Source organism: Ictalurus furcatus, chromosome 20, assembly GCF_023375685.1.
Source record: "Ictalurus furcatus strain D&B chromosome 20, Billie_1.0, whole genome shotgun sequence".
NCBI classification, from domain to species: Eukaryota; Metazoa; Chordata; class Actinopteri; order Siluriformes; family Ictaluridae; genus Ictalurus; species Ictalurus furcatus.
Window position 1 is genome coordinate 17,414,005 of NC_071274.1, and position 13,633 is coordinate 17,427,637.

At 37.0% G+C, this 13,633-nt stretch overlaps 1 protein-coding gene across 2 annotated transcripts in view; it reads left to right on the forward strand.

Moving 5' to 3' along the window:
- chico overlaps positions 1–2,911 on the forward strand; it is a 31,034-nt gene extending 28,123 nt beyond the window's left edge. For both annotated transcript variants that reach the window (XM_053651417.1, XM_053651419.1), the window contains exon 7: positions 1–2,911. This exon is cut by the window's left edge. The gene's annotated coding sequence lies outside the window, so the exon portion shown is untranslated.
- The last annotated feature ends 10,722 nt before the right edge of the window (positions 2,912–13,633 follow it).

Below are 13,633 nucleotides of genomic sequence, written 5' to 3' on the forward strand. Positions count from 1 at the left end.
AATTCAAGACAAAGAGAGGCTGGTGAGGGAACCGCTGTTTATAGCTGCTATAATGTAAGTGGTAACAGGAACGAATTTGTAATGTGGACAGTCCACAACATTAAACGTAACTATAAATGGATAAACAGTACAATGTGTCATTCTTCAATTAATAATAATAAAAAAAAAAAAAATTATTGTTGCCAAATCGATGTGGTCTAAGAGGAATAAAACACTTCGGACATAACCTCCTCGTCGTTGATTAGTTTAATATAACAGCATGCCACATTGTTTTATTCTTTACACATATCGACGCTCACTTTTTATTATTTTCTTTTCCCAGCAGTGATTCTCATTTATAGCCTGTTTCATAAGCAGACACAAAAGCCCGACCACTGCTTCTCCATTTTCATTTCAGTCTCCTCACGCTTTCCTGCAGTCAAGCAGTTTTCAGAGCGACTAATGGAGTGTGTGAGCTAGGACATGTTTTCCTCTTCTGCTACCAAAGGAGGTATATTGTTCTGCCTCTCTTCCCTCCTCTCTTCTCCAATCACTCTCTCCCCAAGCTGGCTGCACGTGGGATCTGTGTTGTGGATGGTGAATTCATGTCATATACAAAGAGGAAATATGTGTGTGGGGGGGGGGGGGGGTTAAAGTGCAGCTTTGCTTAGACGTATCCAGAATGCACATTCTGTTTGAGATCTTGTCTGAAACCTGCACTCCTGTCATGGAGTGTTGTCCGGTCAGCACTTAGTTCGAAATCCGTTTCCCGAATGAATCGATGATGCTTTAAACAATGGTCTTTATAGATCCTGTTCACTGATGGACCAAGGTCCCCCCCCCTTAGAAAAGGAAATGAACACTGAGAAAGACTCTTCAAACATGAGCATTCAGCTGTAATCTGCGATCTCCGAGCTGCTTTGCACAAAAGTACAGCAAAATCTTTTACAACTGACACAGATGTCAGGCTGAAGAATGCAAATACGGCTCATTTCTTTAAGTACAAAAGAACAGGTGGATGGCTTAGTGCGTCATATTAAAGAGGAAGTACAGTGAAAATGATGAACAGGGAAAGCATAGCGTCGAATCTGAAGGGCTTTGTGTTAAATGGCGAATATCTCCAATCCTAAATCATAGTATTGGGTTCAGTCCAAAATCAATTTAGTAGCGGTTATGACCCTATTTGTAATTCTGTCACTTGAAAATTGTCAAATGGGGGAGAGGGGTGGAGACAAGTATTTTGGAAGAGCAAGATCATCTTAAATAAGGAATTTGAATATTCTGAAAATACAGCGTTCTTCAGTGTCTGTGAACGACCCCCAATTTGTTTGCGTCATGTCACCACAGGGTGGCAGAATTTCCTTGAGAACATGTTGTGCCTGTTGTGGAAATGTATTGGTCCTGTTTGGCTTTTTACTACCTATAGTACATTTTTATCTTCCAAATTCTTATAATCCAGGGGTCCATCAACTCCTAGGCTGGAGACAGAAGAGTTTGATGATGTCGATGCTTTTCCGCAAGTAAACCGATGTGAAATGGTTGGGAAATGATCGAACTGCAAATCTCCACGCCTTGAGGACTGAAAAGATGAGAAAAGAGCAGAATTCATTATAAACATGCTGTGTATGGTAGTGTGTGTGAGTGAGTGTGTGTGTGTGTATGATAGGATAGAAAAGTATTGTTTGTACTGTATGTATTTTAATACATGCTATCAATCCCTGTCAATCAACACTTGATGTCCTTGTTTAAACATTTTGCATCACCTTTGAGACGTTCAGAAGACTTACTTTTTGTCATCCTCGTTCAGCTTGGGGGAAATAAATAGCTCCACACACAAAGATGAAAATCCACTCACACATACTACATACAGAGCATGGTTGTTGGTATATTATTTTTCAAGAGAGGTTTCATTATGCATACATTTCTGCTCATTTATATACCAGAATAAAGGAGTGAACGCTGATCACCTTTGCTTTTTTTGGTTTTTTTGTTTGGGTTTTTTTTTTTTGTCCTTTTAAAATGTTTGTATTTTAAATAGTTCTGTTGATTGCACTTGATTTCAATCGCATCACCACAAGGGGGGGAAATAAAAGAAACAGGCGAGCAGGACAAGTACACAAAAACTTACTGGAAAGATTCATAGCAATCAAATAGTGTGAGTGTGCTTGTATGTGTGTTTATGTTGTGAAGGGACAATTTCTAATATGTGTATAAATATATCAATATACATATAATTTTGTAAACATTTTGTATGTATAAAGCTACATTTATCGTGTGTGTGTGTGTGAGAGAGAGAGAGAGACTGAAGGACTTGTTGTAGTGTGTGCAGTTTTGATGACTGACTGACCGAGAGCCTGTCCAGTATATCGATTGAGACGTACATTGAAATATGTAGTTGTATTTCAGAAGAGGAAAAAAAAAAAAAAAAATCGGCTGTAGTTGTTACAAAAGGTAGCAATCGGCCCATCTTTTTGGGACATGAAGTATTTTTCCTTTACACTCCTTTAAAAAAAAATAAAAATCACACGTTTAATGAGCGCTATGAAGCTAACATAGCTATGTAGTCAGCCATGGTCCAGATGATGCTTGAGTTTGAGTTGTAAATACAATATCCATTTTCTCATCACCTGTAACAGTTGTTTTTAATCGGACATTAGAATTTCAATTGTTCTGCTTTCTTTTATCTTTATTAGTCAGTTTACTTTCACTTCCCATTTTGTGATGTGTGTTAAATTCTTGAGTGTGTTCTTGCTGGAAAGTGTGTCAGTTGTGTTATGAAGATCAATGTTAGGGTTTTTTTGTGTTTTTTTTTTTTTCAAGGAGGAAAAAATATGAGGGGGGAACTAAATTTGTTTAATTATTTGAGACTGGGATTCTGCAGTAAGGAAATATTTATGGTGCCTTACAAATAAAAGCTTCAGTGTACCTCTAAGCATGTGTCTGTCGTTTTTATTTATACGGCCCATTATGAATTGTCCCAGAATATAACTGACTGCATGATATGAAATATTAAATTATTAATATTTATATTATTATAATATATTAAGTATTAATTATACGGTGTAACAGTGACTGCCTCAGATGAAGAAGTGATAGCAAGCTTATGTTTTATTTTTTTTATTTTGAGAATGTCCAATAGGTGGAGCTGTTTGTTGTTTTTTTTTTTTGTTTTTTTTTTTTTTTTTACAAACTTGTCTAGCAAATACAATCTCTGTGACTGTACAACACACAAGGGAAGAGGAGAGCATTATCAAATCACATTTGATTTAGGCTCAATCATGAATCATTTAGATAGAATCATTTTTGGGATTTATAATAGCCTAATTGTTGAGACTGAATCATTGAGCACGTTGAATTATTTCATGGTTGAAATGAATTATTTAGATGGAATCATGTATCACTTAGACAAAGTCAGTTCATTAATTAAAGGAAACATTTCGACTGAATCATGTATCACTTAAAATAACCATGATTTAAATGGACAGTTTAAACTGAATCATGATTCACTTGCACAAAATCACTTAATGATTTAAATGAATTATTTAGACTGAATCGTGAATCAGTTCGACAAAATCGATTCCTGATTGGTAAGACTTACTCATACTGAATCATGTATCGATTAGACAAACTCATTACATGTTTTAAGTGGATGGTTTAGAATGAATATTGAGTCATTTCAAAAGAGTTGTTTAGATTCAAGAGGCTATATATAAGGTTAAAGTTTTAATGTACGTTTATAGGTACACCAGGGTCCTTAACTCTTTATTGCATCGTGTTGCTATATGGCAACATTTAATTTATCTCCAATTTTTATAGGCAATAATACGAAATGGCTATTTTCCTATGTAACTGGAGAAAGTGGGGATTTAACATTAATATAACAAAAAAAAACCTGCTGTTTGCACTTTTCTGCAAGGTCATCATCGGAGGACTCTCACGATTTGATTAAGTTTCCAATATTTAGGCAAAACTACTTAAAGGAAACAATTTTTACACTGTCTGAGAAGTTTAAACAAGTTTATATATGTCGAGTATTCTGTTACATAATAATCTGTAATTGTTGCCATATGGCAACAACATGTGATAATGGAACTGTGGTATGTGCATGCATGAATTGAAACAGACCTGCATAGCAAAAAAAGACATTAGGCTTCTCTAATAGTATATTTACATTTTTTTTTTTCAAATTCAAAGTAAGAAAAACCTGTTGTAATTTCAGGTATTTTGCAGTTGTACCAATTTTCTAAATTTTATGTTTCAAGATGAATAATTAAGAAATCGAGAGAAAGAATTAAAAAGATGCTTCACCCAAAACATGTTTGGGTGTAATTTTTGTATGTATTTTGAGTGAGTAAATCCATCCAGATAGTTTTTCTTCAACTGAAATTCCTTTCTAGACGATATATAGCTTTTATATGCTTACTCAGTTTCAAAAAAACAACAACTCTGCAACGTATAGTCTGGAAAATGCAGTAATTGGAATTGTAATCTCATACATTTTGTGGTAGTTTTGATTATATGATACTTTCCACCATGCACATTGTTGACATACGGCAACAATTTATCAACTACCCCCGTAAAACATTTTTTTCAAATGGGGAAAAAAAATATATTACGTGAACCAGTTTGTTCAAAAACATTTTTATGTAAATGTAATAATTCATGCAGTAGAGGGTTAAGGTCCAGCTGTTTAACTAAAGACATAAAATGTGCACTTGATCCTACAATCCACAGTATACTACTTATATCTACTTTTTATTTTGTATATAAGATTTATTTGTAGCTCAATTTTGTGATTCACTTACCTTCTTCATTTCACCCTATTATCTTCCTCTCTTTTTTATATTGTTCAAATCTATCAGTCGTTTCTTGGAAGCAGTGACTGCGTAATCTTTTATTCCACTCTCTGAGGCAGTGGCTCCTGTCAGTGTACTTCACTCTTTCATTCCTCAGCCTGTAACCATCATCCCCTCCACCTCTGCTGCCTCCTCCTCCTGTCTGCCTGTCTGTCTGTTTGTCTTTCTCTCTGTCATGTTCTCTTTCACCCCCTTTTCCTCTCTGTTCCTTTCTCTGAGCCTCAGCATTTGTCATTTGCTCTTTCTCTTTTTTTCCCCCCCTGTGGATTTTTCATGTAATTCACTTGTCACTCTCTCAAACACCCTCGTGCTTATGATAAGATGTTTGGCACACAGACTGAGGAAAAGTGTAGCAAGTAATAAATAAAACACATTGTTGTAGAAAAATAATCAACAACAGGTTGATGTGATGTGGCCCGATTCAAAGCGGAGTCACTGTTACCACCCTGTAGTTGATTATTTTCCAATAACAGCACGCTCCTAAGTGTTCTATTCCTCTTATACCACTGCAATTTACAAATGAGTGCAATTTATTAATGAACACCCATTTATAATTACATTTAAGGTTCTGGAACAGCCATGAAACTGTTATTTCCTGTTTTAATTTATGTTATAGCAGCTAAAAAGGAAAACATCATTCCTTCACCAGCCTCTTTTTTTCTCTCTTGAGGTTAATAAACAAAACAAAACAAAAAAAACCCTGCAGCTTGTCCTGTTAACAAGAAACCAGAAAGCAGAATGTCCTCTGTCATGGAGATTTTCCCATGGTAGACGATTTACTGGCTGTTATAAAACACTAACACTGGAGACTCATTCCATAAATGTTGCTTACAGAAAGCTTCACCAAATCAATGATTGTAAGTTTTTTATTTCTTAAGTAGCGACACATTTTTAATTTGTTTTAATTAGTAGGCTTAAATTATGTGGAGAGTGAGCCATAGACGTGATGATAGCTGTTAATAATAAACAATGCGTAATGTAGCGAATTGTAGCAAGTGCATTAATATAAACCTGTGATTTGCCTTGCAGCTGGAAATATCGGCAGAGCTGCTCTTATAGAAAATGAATCAACAGTGCAGTGGCATATGCCTAATAAAAATAACAAATAACCTTGATATTACTATTGTAATTATGGTATTCTCTTTATTTACATTTACATTTATTCACTTAGCAGACGCTTTTATCCAAAGCGACTTACAAATGAGAAAGATACAAGCAAAGCGATATCAAGCAGAGAACAATACAAGAAGTGCTACCATACGAGATCTATTAATTGAATTCCAGAAGAAGCAAAGTGCAGAGTAGAGGTGTAAGTGCATTTTTTTTTTTTTTTAATTATGAGTTTGTTAGGGGTTCACAGAAGAGGTGGGTCTTTAGCTGTTTTTTGAAGATGGTGAGAGATTCTGCGGTCCGGATTGAGATTGGAAGTGCATTCCACCACTGAGGAACATTTAGTGTGAAGGTTTTGGAAACATTTAGTGTGAAGGTTTTATTACAGACATGTTAAGCAAAGAAAAAAACTGCTCAGTAAAATGACACGGTTACGGAATAGTAAGTGAAAAAGCAAAACCTCCTGAACAAGAACTCTTGCTGCGTCCCAATTTGCCTATTATCTGTCCTAAATAGTATCCAAGATTACAATTAGTGTGCCCCAAATCGTAGCATGTTGAAATGAGTATCCCGGATGGTTTACTATTTCCGGTAGATTTTCGAGGTGTGGACACTTTTTCAGCTAATATTGCTCACATCTCCTTGCGTGAGGGGAAAAAATGTATCAGTGGAACTGTAATTTAAATGATATTGTATAAATTATATAAGAAATAATGAATGAAGAGAAGCTGAAATGCAACGAGGAGTTTGTTTACGATGACGGTGTGCATAACTAGGCAACAATGTTCTCTTCTTTTAAATGACGTGTTCGTACGTCCCAGTACTTGCATACTCTTTTGCTACACACTCAAAAGTATGTACTTTTTCTCTACAAAAAGAGTACATCCTTTTAGTGCATAGTATAAGTAGCCAAATTGGGACGCAGCACTTCTGTTTTAGCTAGCTATCATTTGCCAGCTAGCTCGCTCTGTTGGCTGTGTGCTCTTCTAAGGCTCGATGGTTGTGAGTTAGCTTGGCGACATTAACTAGAGGAGCTAGCTTAAAAAAAGTGTTCTGAAGCAAATTCACCTGGCTCGTCACTTCCATTGTGTGTAATTTCATTACCGGAACTCTGCGTGTTTTGTTATCTGATCTATTTTGATATCGCATTTGATTCGTGTTCTCCAGGCTGTCTGACATGAACAGCTCTTCACTATGGAGATTTCCAGGGCTTGCAACAGCTTAGTAACACCATCTTGTGGAGTATTTTTATCCCCCTGACTCAATATTATATATATATATATATATATATATATATATATATATATATATATATATATGTATGTATATATATATATATATATATATATATAGATAGATAGATAGATAGATAGATATAGATATAGATAGATAGAGAGAGAGAGAATGGTATATATAATAAAAAATTTTGAACAGCAACAAAAAAAACTCTTAAACAGTGGCTGTTGCTGCCCCTACTGCTAGACTCCTCAGAAAATCACAGACATTTTCTAGATTGCTGTTATATGCTAGAGTGAAAAGCTTCCTTTCTGAGAGTTTACTTTCCCAAAACTTCACAAATCACTGCAGAAAATTGCAGTCCCACGGAAACATATTAACTCTTTTTACCGGAGGAAAAACAGGAATTTCCACTTGTTTTGGGGCTGCCTGTGTTCAGCATTGATTTTATTTGTGATGTCACAGTCCACAGTAGCGATTAATGGCTTATATGAAAGTTTTAAAGAATCTAGTTTTTCATAAGTATGTCTTTTTTTTTTAACCTATAGCCTACTAGGTTTAAATATTATAATTTTATTGTGGCAGTTGTATATGGTGTTTTGCTATCAAAAGAACAGCTTTAGTTGTGCTGTCTGTTTTATCTCTGTACTAATGTTATTGTGGAGAGGTGTGAATTATTTACCCAGCATGGGGCTCATACCCCTCCCCTTTCCCATCGCCCTGCTCAGCAGCAGCTAAACACAGAGTCACGTTACTCTACACACAGAAACCCAACAGTGTCCTGACTCATCTTATAACAGACTTGCAGCGATAAAAGAATTCATTTGTTTATACTGATTGAAAATGTCTGATAAGGCAATATGGAATGGTAGTGTACTGCGAGAAAGGGTTAAAGTGTTCACTGATTTCAAAGACATTCTAGTAGCTACAGAGCTGGCCAGGGGGGAAAAAAAATTATATTGAAACTCTCTATTAGTTGTTCCCTATTAGCTAAAGGACACAGAATTTCTATTTTTTGTCCTCTTGCAAATGATCATTCTTAATAAACAAGCGATCCCATAGCTCTAATGACAAAAATATCTTGCACAGCTGGATCTGGAGCACCTCTGTGTCTTCTTGCCAGCTTAGCCTAGCATCTGCCCTTCATGCTTATTTAACAAGTACTCTGAGTCCCAGGCTGTAAATGATGACAGTCTGTTTTCATCTAACACATGGCTGGAGTGTTCTTAAACAGCTGAATCACCAAGCTAGGGCTGCTCAGAAACTTTCAAAGTGATTTAGGGTTCATATAAATTTGACAACACAATATTGCTGTTGGGTTTAAGGAATAATCCAGTGTGGGTTTTTTTTTTACTTTTTCTTCAACCTAATCTCAATCTACTGCATCTGTACTTTATGTACGATTCACGTGTCAATAAATGTTTATCACCTTATTGTAGAATACATTTGTTGATTTTACATTCAGAGATAATTCTAAATTAAGCTCTAACTGTAGAATTTCATGTGCATTGATTCATCCATTATGAAGAATTTGTGTTAACAGTGTGGACACGTAAACATGGAAGTGCTTCTGTTTTCACCTGATCACACATGGACAAGAAAACCTTCAGGAAAATCCATCCATCCATCCATCTATCTTCTATACCGCTTATCCTTCCTTCAGGGTCACGGGGGAACCTGGAGCCTATCCCAGGGAGCATCGGGCACAAGGCGGGGTACACCCTGGATAGGGTGCCAATACCTTCAGGAAAATAGCAAACAAAATAGTTTTTTATTGTATATACTGTATATATTCTCTAATGTATGTCTCATCCTAAGATCTTTGTTGTTACAAGGAAATTGTTGTAGTTTTAGTGATGTATTGTATTTAATGAAGTTCAACAACTGCCCTTAAGCTTTTATTGCAAATATGTTTTGAGTAAACAGTTCGTCTGTTCTTTTCTCAGCTCTATTTCTTTAGTGGTCCTGATAGTGATTAATGTATGTATTCATTGGTAGGTTTTATATATATATATATATATATATATATATATATATATATATATATACACACACACAGCATCTCACAAAAGTGAGTACACCCCTCACATTTTTGTAAATATTTGATTATATCTTTTCATGTGACAACACTGAAGAAATGACACTTTGCTACAATGTAAAGTAGTGAGTGTACAGCTTGTATAACAGTGTAAATTTGCTGTCCCCTCAAAATAACTCAACACACAGCCATTAATGTCTAAACCGCTGGCAACAAAAGTGAGTACACCCCTAAGTGAAAATGCCCAAATTGGGCCCAATTAGCCATTTTCCCTCCCCGGTGACATGTGACTTGTTAGTGTTACAAGGTATCAGGTGTGAATGGGGAGCAGGTGTGTGATATAATCAAATATTTACAAAAATGTGAGTGGTGTACTCACTTTTGTGATATATATATATATATATATATATATATATATATATATATATATATATATATATATATATATATAAACCTACCAATGAATACATACATTAATCACTATCAGGATCATATAGTATATATATATGACATGACAGGTGACAAATTAAAGGAAAAACCAACAACCCAAGTGCCTTCAAGTCTTAGTAAGGTCTTGAGCTACCAAGAGGGTGGCATGAGGGTGGCGTCATACTGGAAGAAACCACTCCCATTAGGATAGAAATGTTGCATCATAGGATAAAGGTGATCAGTCAGAAGACCTTTGTATTGATTTGCAGTGAGTCTTCGCTTTAAGGGGATGAGTGGACTCAAACCATACCAGCAAAATGCTACAGTATGAGAGAGCCACAGGTTTTCAATTGTCATCAGATTTGTGGGATTGTTGCAATTTCTCAATCCAAACCTATTTCTAATGTCTCAACTATATAAAGCTTTGAGTTACACAAATCAGCCATAACATTAAATCCACTGACAGGGGACGTGAATAAGATTGATTATCTTGTTACACTGTCACCTGTCAAGGGGTGGGATATATTAGGCAGGAAGGAAACAATCAGTTCTCGATGTTGATGTGTTGGAAGCAGGAAAAATGGTTAAGTGTAAGGATCTGAGCGATTTTGACAAGGGCCAAATTGTGATGGCTAGACAACTGGGTCAGAGCATCTCCAAAACAGCAGGTCTTGTGGGGTGTCACCGGTATGCAGTGGTCAGTACCTACCAAAAGTGGTCCAAGGAAAGATAACCGGTGAACTGGCAACAAGGTCATGGGTGCCCAAGGCTCATTGATGTGCATGCATATCTGCCTTTTAGCCCCTTGATGTCATTGATTATAACTTGTGCTATAATGCACTGCTCAACCTTAACAGTTTCATTGTAGAATTATTGATCATATAGATGTATGTATATACTTTAACAAATTCTCTTATATTCTGCTTTGTGGTGGTAATTAAAGTAAAGAGGTTTAACTAAATAATACTGTAGTCTGTAATTCCTTGTTATTTGCCATATTTGGGATCACTTATTATCTTTGATTAATCTGGAAGCACTAAAGAAGCCTGGCCTAGTCATCTATGTCATACTCATGATTTTAATATGCATAGCTTAGTAATGAAAACCACATCTAAAAAGAAGAAGAAGAAAGAAAGAAAAGAAAAAAACAGCCTTGGGTGCTCAAGGCTTACTGATGCGTGTGGGGAGTGAAGGCCAGCCTGTCTGGTCCGATTCCCAGAAGCGCTGCCGTAGCACAAATTGCTGAAAAAGTTCATGCTGGCTATGATAAAAAGTTGTCAACACAAAGTGCATTGCAGCTTGCTGTGTATAGGGCTGCGTAGCTGCAGACCGGTCAGAGTGCCCATGCTGACCCCAGTACACCAACGAAGCACCTACAATGGGCATGTGAGCATCAGAACTGGACCATGGAGCAATGGAAGAAGGTGGCCTGGTCTGATAAATCACGTTTTCTTTTACATCATGTGGATGGCCAGGTTTGTGTGGGTCGCTTACTTGGGGAAGAGATGGCACCAGGATGCACTATGGGAAGAAGGCAAGCCGGCGGAGGCAGTGTGATGCTCTGGGCAACGTTCTGCTGGGAAACCTCGGATCCTGACATTCATGTGGATGTTACTTTGACCCGTACCACCTACCTAAACATTGTTGCAGACCAAGTTCACTCCTTCACGGCAACGGTATTCCCTATTGACAGTGGCCTCTTTCAGCAGGATAATTGAATACACTGCAAAAATTATTCGGGAATGGTTTGAGGAACATGACAAAGAGTTCATGGTGTTGACTCGGCCTCCAAATTCCCCAGATCGCAATCCGATCGAGCGTCTGTGGGATGTTCTGGAAAAACAAGTCTGATCCATAGAGGTCCCACCTCACAACTTACAGGACTTAAAGGATCTGCTGCTAACGTCTTGGTGCCAGATGCAGGTATTTTGCGTGGTCGACAATCGGGAGAAAGCAGGGCTGTAAAATCCCATTTAATGACTAACTCAGTACAAAATACTGACTTTCAGCAGTTTGTTTTCCTGAGACAATTGACAGTTATTGACAAAACATGAATTTTATTCACACCAGAGCAAAGGTTCAGTGTAAAAATTGCAATATTACATTTCCACTGGTGGTTTCATTAGCAGGACCTCAGATATACAGCAGTCATACAGGACCTAATATAAAAAGATACAAAAATATATATACACTGGGATAGCTGGTATAAATAGACTAGTAGGGCTTTCAAAGATAAAAAAAAAAAAAGCCATCAGTATAAGGTTTCATTTTTGACATCCACATCCGATTATTTGCTGTTAACAAATTCTAAAGTGGATCATTTTGGAATTAGATGTTCAATAACACCACCGATCATGCGCAGAATGGCGTGAAAAAGTGACACTAGGGCTGATTTCTTTCTAGCCCAGACTGTAGATTCGTGTACACTATCAGTGACAGCTGTATTCAGGTGATTACACAGAGTGACACACCTGTAACACGTCATCAACAGTGATACGGCGGAGCACGTGACAATCCAGTCGTGCGTGTATGAAAATGAATGCAAGTTAAGCGGATTATTTATTCTAGCCCCAAAATGCCTTTGGAGAAGAAGCCTTAGCAACTAAGTAGGCAGATTAAGCACACACAAAGTCCAATCAAACATTTGTCCAATCAAAGAACAAATTAGTACAAACAAAAGGACAGACAACGGAACTGTCAGTGTAGTGGTTTTGATTTGAACTTCTTTTGGTATTCTGAGAAACACAGCATGAACCCAGTAGAGCATTACGTACTTAAAGCACTTTCAAAAATGAGAAATCGCAAATGAAAACGCATGTCTGCCTTTAAGCCTCTTTATGTCATTGATGAGACCTTGTAATATAATGCACTGCTCGACTTGAACAGTTTTGTAGAATTATTGATGCATACTGGATTTTTCATATAGACGTATGCATATACTCGAACAAATTCTCTTAAATCACTGCTGCTTTGTGGCGATAATTAAAGAGGTTTACAAAAGTAATACTGTAGCCTGTAATTGCTTGTTACTTGTTATTTGTTATTGTTAGATTTTCTACAGATCACTTAGTAATCCTTAATGCACCTGGAAGCACTAAGCCTGGCCTAGTCATCTATGGCACACTCATGATTTAGATATGCATGCCTCAGTAATGAAAACCACATCGAAAAGAAAGCCACATTATCCAGGTCTTGCTGTGGCTTGTTATATCTCCGTGATGAGACATGAAGAGGGTTAGCTTAGTCAGCGATTCTCTCAGCCCACCAGCCCTCCTACACTCATAAATATTCACATTCTACAGCCTTGCTTCAAACTACAAACTAGGACATAAAGCACTTCATTACCCACAAGTCCACAGCAGCAGCAGGTCAGTTGTCTATAAACCCGTGTCTATAATTGGTCCTGGATGTGAGCGTGTGTCATGGGCCAACGTGGGGTACTGAAGCACTGATTGGTCGAGACGTATTTCCGCGTAGCCAATCAGGAAGCTGCTAAGAGACTGAGCCGGGTGACGAAGAGATGGTGTGTTAAGGTCGCATAATGTACATGGCGGTTTTGGAAAAAATGATATTTTTAGGAGTTCACCGTTTATTTTTTTTGGGAGGGGGGCGGGCTGAAAACGCAAGCGTCTGGGTGGTTTACACGTGAAATGGTTTGAGTACACTTTTTCTGTTTGTGGCTGCAGGCTTGTGACGTTGTGGTTAGAAAAAGATCAATGAGGAACCGTAGTGGTCGACCTTAAAAACAGCTCTCGCTCTTCGCCAAGTTAATGTCAAGCATACAGGAGCAATAATGCAGCCTGGGGTCTGCTGCTGGGAAGCCTAGTGGATCATCTGCTGACCTGCTGTTTCTCTCTCTTTCTCTCTCTATCTCTTCTCTCTTATATATATATATATATATATATATATATATATATATATATATATATATATATAAATATATATAAATATATATATATATATATATACACTCTTCCTTATGCGT